The sequence below is a fragment of the Hemitrygon akajei genome, unplaced genomic scaffold, assembly GCF_048418815.1.
Source record: "Hemitrygon akajei unplaced genomic scaffold, sHemAka1.3 Scf000045, whole genome shotgun sequence".
NCBI classification, from domain to species: domain Eukaryota; kingdom Metazoa; phylum Chordata; class Chondrichthyes; order Myliobatiformes; family Dasyatidae; genus Hemitrygon; species Hemitrygon akajei.
This window is the reverse complement of record NW_027331931.1, coordinates 2097419-2110964: the sequence shown is the minus strand read 5'-3', so window position 1 is coordinate 2110964 and position 13546 is coordinate 2097419.

Sequence of the window (13546 nt, the reverse complement as noted above, 5' to 3'; positions counted from 1 at the left end):
GATCTACTCGGTCTAGCCCTTTCAGCTTTGAAAGGATTCAATGAGATTCCCCCTCATCCTTCTGAATTCCAGCGCGTGCTGACCCAGAGTCATCAAACTTTCCTTGTGATAACACTTTCTTTCCCAGAATCATCCCTGTGAACCTCCTCGGGACTCTGTCCAATACCAGCACATGCTTTCTAAGCTGAGGGGCCGAAACTGTTCACAAAACTCAAGGTGAGGCCTCACCCGGGCCTTGTTAAACCTCAGCATCACATCTTAGTTCTTGTATTCTAGACCTCTTGAAATGAATGCTGACATGACATTTGCCTTCCTCACCACCGACTCGACCTTTAAATTAAACTTCTGGTATGTTCTGCACAAGGAGTCCCAAGTCCCTCTGCATTTCAGATTCCTGGATTTTCTCCCCGTTATACAAAAATAGTCCACACATTTATTTCTACTACTGAAGTGCATGACCATGCATTTTCGAATATTTTCATGCGAATTCTCCTAATCTGTCTAAGTCATTCTGCATCTGTCCTGTTTCCTGAACTCTACCTGCCTCTCCAACAATCTTCCTATCATCTGCAAACTTGGCGATAAACACATCTGTTCAATCATCTAAATTTTTAACATACAGCAGGAAAAGAAATGCTTCCAACACCAACTGCTGCGGAACACCACTAGATAGATAGATAGATAGATAGATAGATAGATAGATAGATAGATAGATACTTTATTCATCCCCATGGGGAAATTCAACATTTTTCCAATGTCCCATACACTTGTTGTAGCAAAAACTCATTACATACAATACTTAACTCAGTAATAATATGATATGCATCTAAATCACTAATTCAAAAAGCATTAATAATAGCTTTAAAAAAAAAGTTCTTAAGTCCTGGCAGTTGAATTGTAAAGCCTAATGGCATTGGGGAGTATTGACCTCTTCATCCTGTCTGAGGAGCATTGCATCGACAGTAACCTGTCGCTGAAACTGCTTCTCTGTCTCTGGATGGTGCTATGTAGAGGATGTTCAGGGTTTTCCATAATTGACCGTAGCCTACTCAGCGCCCTTCGCTCAGCTACCGATGTTAAACTCTCCAGTACTTTGCCCACGACAGAGCCCGCCTTCCTTATCAGCTTATTAAGACGTGAGGCGTCCTTCTTCTTAATGCTTCCTCCCCAACACGCCACCACAAAGAAGAGGGCGCTCTCAACAACTGACCTATAGAACATCATCAGCATCTCACTGCAGACATTGAATGACGCCAACCTTCTAAGGAAGTACAGTCGACTCTGTGCCTTCCTGCACAAGGCATCTGTGTTGGCAGTCCAGTCTAGCTTCTCGTCCAACTGTACTCCCAGATACTTGTAGGTCTTAACCTGCTCCACACATTCTCCATTAATGATCACTGGCTCCATATGAGGCCTAGATCTCCTAAAGTCCACCACCATCTCCTTGGTCTTGGTGACATTGAGACGCAGGTAGTTTGAGTTGCACCATATCACAAAGTCCTGTATCAGTTTCCTATACTCCTCCTCCTGTCCATTCCTGACACACCCCACTATGGCCGTGTCATCAGCGAACTTCTGCACATGGCAGGACTCCGAGTTATATTGGAAGTCAGATGTGTACAGGGTGAACAGGACCGGAGAGAGTACGGTTCCCTGTGGCGCTCCTGTGCTGCTGACCACTGTGTCAGACCTACAGTCTCCCAACCGCACATACTGAGGTCTATCTGTCAAGTAGTCCACTATCCAATCCACCATGTGAGAGTCTACTCCCATCTCCGTTAGTTTGTGCTTTAAGATCTTGGGCTGGATGGTGTTAAAGGCACTAGAGAAGTCAAGGAATGTAATCCTCACAGCACAACTGACCCCCTCTAGGTGAGAGAGTGATTTGTGCAGCAAATACGTGATAGCATCCTCCACTCCCACCTTCTCCTTATACGCAAACTGAAGCGGATCCCGGGCGTGCCTGGTTTGTGGCCTCAGATTCTGTATTATCAGCCGCTCCATGGTCTTCATCACGTGCGACGTCAAGGCAACAGGTCTGAAGTCATTCAACTCCTTTGGTTGTGGTTTCTTCGGTACCGGGACAATACAAGATGTTTTCCACTGTCTGGGTACTCTTCTCTGATCTAGACTCATGTTGAAGATGCGCTGTAGTGGTTCTCCCAGTTCAGTTGCACAGGCCCTCAGTAATCGTGGGGAAACTCCATCCGGTCCAGCCGCCTTGCTGGTACAGATCTTCCTCAGTTGACCTTCCACCTGTGCAGCCGTAAACCTGGGCGTGGGCCAGGTCTCCTGTGAGTGGATATTTTCCTGTGAGGGAAGTAAGCCTGGTGTGGAGTTCTGCAGTGAGGTGAGATTATGCCACTAGTCACTGGCAGCCAACCAATCCTCTATCTTCCCACTATTTTTTGCTTTGTTGTATGCCCTTTCTTTTGCTTTTACAATAGCTTTGACTTCCCTTGTCAGCCCCGGTTGTTCTATTTTGCCATATCTGTATTTCTTCATTTTTGGAATACACATGTCCTGTGGTTTCCTCATTTTTTTTCCCCAGAAAGTCACGCCATTGCTACTCTGCTGACATCCTCGCCAGCAGCTCCTTTCAATTTACTTTGGTCAACTCCTCTCTTCTCACACAGTAATTTCCCTCACTCCACTGAAATACCGCTATATCAGACTACTCCAGATTATCATTTTGATCTTCCAGAGGTCCAACTTTATTCAGTGCAAACCTTTTGCTCTGATTATGTTTGTGGAATCCTCAATAATTCTCTTCACCTTGTCTATCAGAGGAACTTCATGCCTTCTTTTAGCCGCCCGGATTTCTTTCCTGAGCGTTCTCTTGCATGTATTAGACTCCATAAGGACCTCATTTGATCCTACTTGCCATTCTCTGCCATTCACCTCCTTTCTTCTTTTAAACGGCGCCTCAATAATTCTTGCATATCAGCGTTCCTAGACTTGCTATTCTTACCTTTAGTTCTGCGTGGCACTTGCAAGCTTGTAGTCTCAAAATTTTGTTTTTGAAGGCCTCACACCTTCCAAGTTCATTTTTGCCACAAAGCAGCAGCCTGTCTCAATCCACACTTGCCAGATCCACTCCGATACCATCAAAATTGCACTTTCTCCAATTCAGAATCTCAACGCACGGATCAGGCCTAAGTTTTGCATATTTAAGTGCATATTATTGGCATCGTTGTCACTGGATGCAAAATGTTCCTATGCACAAACTTGTGTCCCCTGCCCTGCCTCATTCCTTCATAACAGATTCAATACTGTATACTCGCTTGTTGGGACCTTTGGTACTGATGAAGGAAAAGTTGTTCGACACATTTGACAAACTCTATCCTCCCTTGTCCATTTGCATATAGGTCAAACTCAAGGCCCGCGGTGGAATTATCTTTGGCCCGCGAGATAATATCTAGTTACTATTAAAGCTGGCCCCAGTAATCGAAGAGCCTATGGCGTATGATATGGCTAATGCTGAGTTTAATCAGGTACCAGGTTTTCAGGGTTTTTAGTGTTTATTCGGCAGTCTTCTTCATAAGAAACGGAATTTGTAAAGTGAAACACTTTGTAGTTATAGCAGAGACTGAGACACATGAGAGCAGGCTGAAAAAACGGAGGCAACGAAAGCTGCGTTCGCACGCGTCCGACTGATCCGGCCAGCATGAAGCTGCATTTTGCTCAATCCGGCCCGTGACCTAAAATGAGTTTGACACCCTTGTTTTATTCGAACTCCAGAGCCTTGCTTTAAAGCCTCCCTCATCCCGCCCTCCCCGGGCGCGGATGCTCCAAGAGACACGTACTCACAAACCCCCGCAGGCTTTTCTCCCTTTGTTGCGGACCTAGCCTTTGTGCCTGCACGCTGGCTAATTGTGAGCCGGTTCGAGTGTGCTAGGAAATGGGTCGCCACAGTCCCGTTAAAGTGGCCATACCTTTCTTATTTCCCAGTTCCACACAGGACGCCTCACTAGTCCTGTTTGCAGTCTGTCCTGACGGAGCACTGCCGTGACATTTTCTCTGGCCCTGCGCCGGACAGTCCCGTTCACACATAGGGTGGAGCCTCAACCCAGCAGGATCAAACTCACAGCCTGAGACTGGCCGAATAAAACGGAGAATCTCCGCTCCGCTGGTTGCGTCAGAGGAATAAGGAGGAAAAGTGAGATCTGCACGGAAATCCAGACAGAAACTACATGCGACCGCGAGGGAAGGTTCACAAAGTCTCTGTAGTTCTGTCTGTGTTTGCTGCATTTGTCCTGGTTCCCTCTCCTCCCGCTGACCGACCTGTACCTGACCGGCGAGCAGGTGAGGGATCAGAACTGCGGACAGCCTCATTAACCTCGGCTCATCCGGATCTGTAATCAGCGACTGACACTGTATAACAGCATCGGCAGCAGCAGTACAGACTGAATTCTCGGTGCATGGTCGGCATGTTTGTCATCTGGGACCGCCACTGAACCACGTCCGGTATCAACATCAGAGGTAAATGTTGTCTCCGATTCTGCAAATCAGTGAGCGTTTACAGCGGGGCTCGGCTTTTGTCGGGGTCGGGAGGGAATACAAGGGGAGAAGGGAGACGGTCAAGTTAACAAATTAATTGTTGACCAGATCCGTTACAAGAAACGACGACGTTCCCTTCTGTCATACACATTTTCTACGGTGGTTTCTACTGAGTCAGTGCAGATGAACCTTGCCCACGGAGAATGACATCTAAAATGTCCCACAGGTCCCTTCTTCGATTTCTCTCACTCTCTGCCTCTCCCCCTCTCCCCCTCTCTCCCTCTCTCCCTCTCTCCCCCTCCCTCCCCCTCTCTCTCTCACTCTGTCACGCAGAGAGACACACACGCACTCACACAAAATAAAAACTAACTACTCAGAATAACAGAGCGACCGTGAGATTTTACTGTTTTACTGTTTTACTACTCGGCAGTCGCTCTGGAGAATGTCAAAGATCAATTTATTTAAATAAATTGCAAAAAAATGATATTAAAACTATAAATGTAGAGAGTTTGGAGTAAAATTAAATATTGGAATCTCACAAAGTCTGGTAGCAATTATAACCAGTAGTCATTCAGATTGCAGACACTGGGGAACTTTCTTTTATATATCAACGGGTGTTTATTGTTTTATTTTCCTGTAACAGAAATACTTAAATACAACATTAATCCACCTTTGTGCACAGTTGAAGAGGAGTGTCGAACTGGTCTGTTTGGTTTTAGCAGAGAATCCGCCCTGCGGACAGGCAGCAGCTTGTACAGGGAAAATCGCGCTGTGAGTCTCACTGAACAGCAACACCGGCCCCTCCCCCGCAGCTTCTAAATATCTGTCGCTGGACTGGTTGGACTGAAGTTAGCAGAAAACGACTTGAAAATATACCGACACGGAGATAGAACATTCTTGGTGAATTGAGGTGAGACTAACTCAGCTTCTGATTTTTTTTTCCGGATCTTTATTTCCAATCAGCACGTTGTCTGTGTTTTGGGTCAGTGATCAAGAAGTCATCAGTTCTATAGTAACCCTCCTCTGGCGGTGGTGGTGTCAGTGATCCTGCGGTTTACCGTCCGCACGGGTGAGATTTTACACAGTTTATGCCCAGCTTAAAAACAGTTCTCGAACCAGAGGTTACGGTTTCAAAGCCAGCGTGTGAAAAGCTGTTTTGCCAACACGGGTTCCGTTTCCAAACTTGTCGTTTCAGATGAATGTGTGTTCTTTCCTGTTTGTGACTGTGTTTATTCTGGGTGTTTCGAGCTGATCTCCTCAGCGTCATGTAGAAGCAAAGACTTTGATTTTGCTTTAGGCCTCGATACATAGAGAACAGTTGGAGGTGGGGATGGGGAAACAGTTACACAAAGCGGCAGGTGGTATTACAAAACGAAAACCATGATTTCACTGTGTGCGCAGAAAGCCCGATGGGCTGAGTGGCCAATTTCTGCGTGGTATGTTGACAACAAAAGCTCTGACTACAGTCATTGTAAATCAATTTAATGCAAACGGCCCATAACACATGTAAATTACCTGTCGCCGAACTAAAGCCGCAATTAAATCATCCAGGGCGTTGACATAGATGATAAGCAACAATAGATCCAGCACCGGTCCCTGGGCCATCCAACTACCCACTGGTCTCCAGTCACAGAGGGTTCAACCATCTTTCATCATTTGCTGGCTTCTCCCGTGAAGCCGATGGCCAAACCAATGTATCACCACATCCAGCATCTCCAAGCCCCTGAACTTCAGACCATAAGGCAGAGGAGCAGGATCAGACGATTCAGCCCATCGAGTCCACTCTGCTAGTCCATGATAGCTGATCCCAGATCCCACTCAACCACACACACCTGCCTTCTTGCCAATTCCTTTAATACCCAGACCGATCAGGAAACGATCAACTTCCACCTTAAATATCTGCATGAACTTGGCCTCATCTGCAGTCCATGGCAGAGTATTCCACAGATTTACTGCTCTCTGGCAATGAAAAAAACTCTTCCTTACCTCTGTTCTAAAGGGTTGCCCCTCAATTTTAAGGCTGTGCCCTCTAGTTCAGAATACCACCACCATCAGAGAAATCCTATCCTAACTAACCTTTCAACTTTCAGTAGGTTTCATTTGGATCCCCAGACATTCTTCCAAATTCCAGTGAGTACAGGCCCAAAGCCGTCAAATGCTCCTCTTATGTTAACACCTTCATTCCCGGAATCATATGCGTGAACTTCCTCTGGACTCTCCAATAACAACACATCCATGCTGAGATATGTCCAGAACTGTTGGCAATTACTCCAAATGTGACCTGACTAGTCTCTTATAAAGACTCAGCATAATCTCCTTGCTTTTATATTCTATTCCTCTTCAAATAACTGCCAACATTGTTTTTACCTTTTCCCAAAGACGCAACCTGTAAATTAACCTTCTGGGAGTCTTGCACGTGGACGCCTAAATCCCCCTACACCTCTGATGTTTGAAACTTCTCCCTATTTAGATAATAGTCTGCGCTATTGTTTCTTTTACCAAAAACGCATTGTCATACATTTCCCAACAGTTTATTCCATCTGCCACTTTTTCGCCCATCCTTCCAATTTGTCTAATTCCTGCTGCAATCACATTGCTTCCTCGGCACCACCTTCCCCTCCGGCTATATTCCTATCATCCATAAACACTGCCACAAAGCCATCAATTCCATTCTCTGAATCATTAACAAACAATGTGAAAAGCAGCGATCCCGTTACTGACCCCTGAGGAACACCGGTAATCATGGGCAGGCAGCCAGAAAAGCCCCTTTTATTCCCACATGTTGTCTCTTGCCTGGCAGGCATTCCACTCTCCATGACAGTATCTTCTCTATAACTCAATCGGATTTTATCCTGATTTTAACATGTCTTGTTTGTGGCACCTTATCAAACGCCTTCCGAAAATCCAAGTAAATTATATCCATTGTCTAAGCCCTTCTGGTATCCAAAGGAAAACTTTCATATTGTTTTCTTTACTACTCTGAAAGCATCATAACTGAGGCCGGCCGAACAGTGCTACAGAGATGTGACTGTAAGACCGGGTCTAGATGCTCATTATTACAGATTACACAGTGTTGTGAAAGAACAGCAGCTCAAAGGGGAAAAATCTGCGTAGATGTTAACTAAGGAATCCGAATGTTCTCAATTCAAGATATAGAGGTAGTATTAATGCACAATAAGTGTGATTTTATATACTTAACAGCAGTGAAAAGGGGGATCCGGAGATAGTAAACAATAGAGATCCAGCAGATGTGGAAAAAAGAGATTCGCACGCGAAATGCTGGAGGAAGTCCGCAGGCCTGGCATAATCGATGGAGAGGAATCTCTCGACCTGAAACGTCGTCTGTCCATTCTCTGTAGATGCTGTGTGACCTATGATTTCTGCCAGCATTTTGTGGTTGTTATGGGTACAGTGTCATAGACCCCAGAATAAGATCTGTCAATTGGGTGAAGGTAAGTATCTTTTGAAGTTTTGCAGCTACGTATTGAGAGACGACCCAATTGACAAGGCTATCGCAATATGTCACAATATTTTTAGAGTGTACATTATAGCCCTCTGCGGGAAAATTTTATTTTTGGTTTTCTCCTTTTGTGCAACAAATACGGATTCATAAGAAACATTGTGAGTGGCTCCATGCCGTTGGAAGCGGGATCAGGCTCCGCTGAATGGGGCTGAGTCACGGGGCCTCCGGTTATCTCCAGCCCGATCATGGCATTAGGTAGCACTGGAGACACAGCACGTTTGTAAGGATTTGCGGTGATGCTATGGCCCGACTATTGCCATGCTGCTTATTAAGTCCCCCGATTTGATCCTGGTCTTGTCACAGGACAATTTACAATGGCCAAATAACCTGCCTACTGTGTGGGGACGGAGGCATCCGGATCACCCGGAGGAAACCCATGCGATCACAGTGAGAACCTGCAAACTCTTACTGGCAGCGGCGGGAATTGCATCCAGGTCGTTCAAACTGTAAAGGCTTAGGCCATTGTATAAGTCGTTGGTGAGACTGTGTTTGGAGTACAAAGTATGGTTCTGGCCGCTATATGTTTGAAAAGGCTTGGTTAAAGTGGAAAGAGTGCAGGGATTTGTGAGTCTGTTGTCAGGGTCAGAGATCTCCGTTCTGGGGAGAGAATGTCCACTCTATGTTTTTACTCCCTGGAATGTCGGAGACTGAGCAGCAATCTTACAGAAGTGTTTTAAATTATGAAGGGCAGAGTAACTGACACGCTCTGGTTTATTGTGTAATTCAGGTCATCGCCAGCAGGTGGTGCTTTCTTCTACCCGGAGGGCAGACAAGAAGACAACAATCGACCAACAACAGTCAGAGTCATAATAGACACAGGTATGTTCACTGGGCTCTTTCTCACTAAAACTCTATCATCACAATACACGTGTACATAGAACATAGAATAGCACAGCACATTGCAGGCCCTTCGGCCCACAATGTTGTGCCGACCCTCAAACCCTGCCTCCCATATAACCCCCCACCTTAAATTCCTTAAACACCTTAAATCTAGTAGTCTCTTAAACTTCACTAGTGTATCTGCCTCCACCACTGACTCAGGCAGTGCATTCCACTCACCAACCACTCTCTGAGTGAAAAACCTTCCTCTAATATCCCCCTTGAATTTCCCTACCCTTATCTTAAGGCCATGTCCTCTTGTACTGAGCAGTAGTGCCCTGGGGAAGAGGTGCTGGCTGTCCACTCTGTCTATTCCTCTTAATATCTTGTACACCTCTATCATATCTCCTCTCATCCTCCTTCTCTGCAAAGAGTAAAGCCCTAGCTGCCTTCATCTCTGATCATAATCCATACTCTCTAAACCAGGCAGCATCCTGGTAAATCTCCTCTGTACCCTTTCCAATGCTTCCAGATCCTTCCTATAGTGAGGCGACCAGAACTGGACACAGTACTCCAAGTGTGGCCTAACCTGAGCTTTACAGAGCTGCATCATTACATCACATTTCTTAAAGTCTATCCCTCGATTTAACAGCACCTCTTTCACCTCAGACGGTTGAAGAGGTTTGGAATGGTTCCCAAAATCCCAAGAACTTTCTACAGGGGCACACTTGAGAACATCCTGAGAGTCTGAGGGAACTGTACTTCCCTCAGTTGCAGGACTCTGCAGAGAGTGGTGTGGAAAGCTCAGTTCATCTGTAGATGTGAACTTCCCACTACCCAGGGTATTTACATTATTGTGTAAAAAGGACCCGTAGGATCATTGTGGAGCTCAGTCACCCCATCCACAGACTGTTGCCGCTGCTACCATCCGGGAAATGATACATCAGTGTAAAAGCCATGACCAACAGGATCCGGGACAGCTTCTTTCACCAGGCCATTGGACTGATTAATTCATGGTGATACAATTGAATGTCCTGTTGTACATATTAATTATTATAAATTACTATCAATTGCACATTTAGACGGAGAGATAACGTAAAGATTTTGTACTCTTTAAGTATATGAAGGATGTAAGTCATAAAATCAATTCAATTCAATTCAATTCACCCTCTTCACTATCTGTTCTGTCATTCTGGCTCCAATCCTCCCTGCAACTTTAGTTTACCCACCCACCCCACAGGGAAGCACAAGCAAACCTTATCACTAGGATAGTAGTCACCTTCTAGTTCTGTTCCACTAACTAACAAATCCCCTATCACCCCCTTTGACTTTCCTCTGCCAGGTAATTCCCACCAACAGTTTCTAAAGTAGTCCACCTATTCTCGTGGGGGATGGCCACAATAGTACTCTGTGATGGCTATTTAACCTCATTCCCCTTCCTGACTCTCACCCAGTTTCCTGTGTCCTGCACCTTGGGTGGAACTCACCTCTCTTCATGTCATACCTACCACCCCATTCAACTGCTGGATGATCCAGAATTCATCCATTTCAAGTTGCAACTCCTTAAAGTGCTGGATTACAAGCTGCAGCTGGATGCACATCTTGTAGGTGAGGACACCAGGGACACTGAAGGTCTCCCCATCTACCCATTAATGTCCCCTCCAATTTCAAATATGTGCGCAAATACCTTCTGCTGTGCAATGTTTACCCAGTGACAGCAATATGGTGTGCACTGAATTTTATATTTTGAGGTATTCATTTCAACAGCTAGCAAATCACTGTCAATAAGAACGTTGATCTCCTCTGGGATTGATCGAGTTCATCTGCACTCTCAGACAACCTATATAGCAGGCCTGTTGCAGGTAATGAAGGATTTTCTTACCAGAACTTTTGCATACTGTCCATATCTGATTGGCTTGCTAAATGATGCTTTGAAAAGTCAGATTTCTAAGTATTACTCAATTTCTTCCCACTTGCAAATTCTTCAGCAACTTTTGCATCACCACAATACACACAGGTAACACCAGCTTCTGTGTTGTATATAATTATTCCCCTTGAACCCTCCCCCAGGGGACTGAAGGTGGTGAACTGATTGATGGCAATGCCAATGAATATGAAGGGAAGGGCAGTAGTCTGTCTCATTGGGGTCTGGCACATTTGTGATATGAAAGCTACTTGTTGCCAGGGCAAAGGTGTTTGATATCATTGTGTAGCCAGAGAGAATGGGTTGAAGCATGTTCTCACTGGTAGAAAATTCCAGAACAAGAGGTTCCAGAACAACAAGAAACACACACAAAATGCTGGATGAACTCAGCAGGCCGGGCAGTATCTATGGAAAAGAATATTATTGTTGAGTTCCTCCAGCATTTGTGTTTCTTGGATCTCCAACATAGAAACCACCCCCCCTGGAAAACACCTACAGCATAATACAGGCCTGGTGCACAATGCTCTGCTGAACCTTACTTATTTTAGAGATTACCTAGAGTTCCCCATAACCTCCTATATTTCTACGTGCCATGTTTTTATCCAGGAGCCTCTTAAAAGACCATATCGTATCCGCCTTCATCACAGTCGCCGGCAGTCCATTCCACACACTCGCCACTCTGCATAAAAAAAGCTCCCCCCTCATTGTGATATCACGTGTCAGAAAGGGATGGTACAGAGTACCGAGCATGCGCAGAAATGAAGAATGATCGAGAAGCATGGCAGTGTAAAACGTGGTTTTGTTGCTGTTAAATAAAAGGTCAATTCTTCCAGAATATGGTTGTTATGAGTAACCCACGGTACGTATAAAGAACACAACACCCCTGACAGCTCCTTCCAACAGGCTTCCAAGCACCTTAAAACTGTGCCCTCCCTACAGGTCTTCTCTTGTTTGTGATTGGAGGTAGAAAAAAAGGTGATTTTCTCAACTGGTGATGTAAAAGATTTTGTTCCCTTTCTCTGAGTTCCTAATCCTTGCATTTAGATAGCTGGAGCTCAGCTCTGTCTGAGAGATCCATCGGTTCCCATTCCCTCATCAACTGGAAGCTCCCCAGGGTCCGTGTACGGATCATGGGACTGAGAGAGAGGGAAGAGAGCAGGACTGTGCTGGAATTGCGGACTACGGTCCGAAGCTCAGAGAAATTTCCCTAAAATGGTGTTGCAAACTCCACGTGGCTAACACTCTTACCGGATGCTGATACTTCCGTTTGTGCACTGCGCGCATGCGTGATGTTCGGGTACATTAACAATGCTGACGCCTGCGCATTACATCGGTGCTTCGGCGACCACAAAATTTTTGACGCATGGATTTATAGGTAATCACGGTGCCATTGAAAGTTTCTGCAGTACCAGTTGCATGTCCACAGCTCAGTTTTGTCTGGTTTGGCGGTTCCCATAAACAAAAACGTCAATACTAACAGGAAATCCGTGTATCTAATGCCAAAGTAGAATCCTCTTGCAAATTCAGATATGAAACAGAAGAGATTCTGCAGTTGCTGGAGATAGAGAGATGCACAGACACAATGCTGGAGGAACTCTGCAGTTCAGGCAGCAACTAAGCAGAGGAGCACACAGTCTAGGCATGCTGAAGGGGCTCGGTATAAACGTAATCTATTTATTCCTCTCCACATTTGCGTTCTGAACTGTTGATTTCCTCCAGTACTTTGCAGAAATTAACCACCTTTTTTCAATCAAACATTTTCACAATGTTTCTGATCTTTCATTTGCAGCCACATCCTGCTGGTGTGATTCCTCTTCCTCCTACTCATCATAAACTCCAGGCCTCATTTGTTTCTGGAGCCCCCAAGCACTGACTCAGGCTGGCAACTCTGGTTTCTGACTCTTCTCCATCGAAGATTGACTCGCTAGTCTGCTGTCAGGCTTTAGAGGTGCATTGCAACAACCCAGCTGTCTGAGGCACAGTCCTTTGAAATTAGTGAAGTGACCCAAACCGTTCAAAAGAGCAGGGAGGAAGTAGTTTAACCACCTTAGCCCGGAGCACTGAAGAACTTGAGAACCAGTTTGGCCATCATCTTATTCAGCCTGGAGAAAAACATGCAAGTGTATAAGATGATGAGAGGCATTGGTCGTGTGGATAGTCAGAGGCTTTTCCCCAGGGCTGCAACGGCTAACACGAGGGAGCATAGGTTTAAGTTTAAGTTGCGTGGAAGTTGGTACAGAGATGATGACAGCACTAGTGTGGTGGGTTTTTTTTCTTACACAAAGTGCCTGCTGATATGGAATATATTGTTTATGGGAGCCGCCACACAAAAAAAAACAAGTATTATCATGGAACCGGTGTTTGCAGAAACTTTCAATGGCACAGTAATTACCCATAAATCTGTGCGTTAAAAATTTCGCTTTCACTGAAGGACCGATTGAATGCGCAGGCGTCAGCGTTGTTCACTTACCCGGATATCACGCATGCGCGCAGTGCACAAACGGAAGGATCAGCATAAGGTAAGAGTGTTTGCCACGTGAAGTCTGCAACACCGATTTAGGGAAATTTCTCTGAGCTTCGGACACTGTGACCCGCAATCCCGGCACAGTCCTGCTCTCTTCCCTCTCTCTCAGCCCCGGGGAGATTCCAGCCGATGAGGGAATGGGAACCGATGGATCTCTCAGACAGAGCTGAGCTCCAGCTATCTAAGTGCAAGGATTAGGAACTTGGAGAACGGGAACAAAACCTTTTACAGCAGCAGTTGAGAAAATCACCTTTGT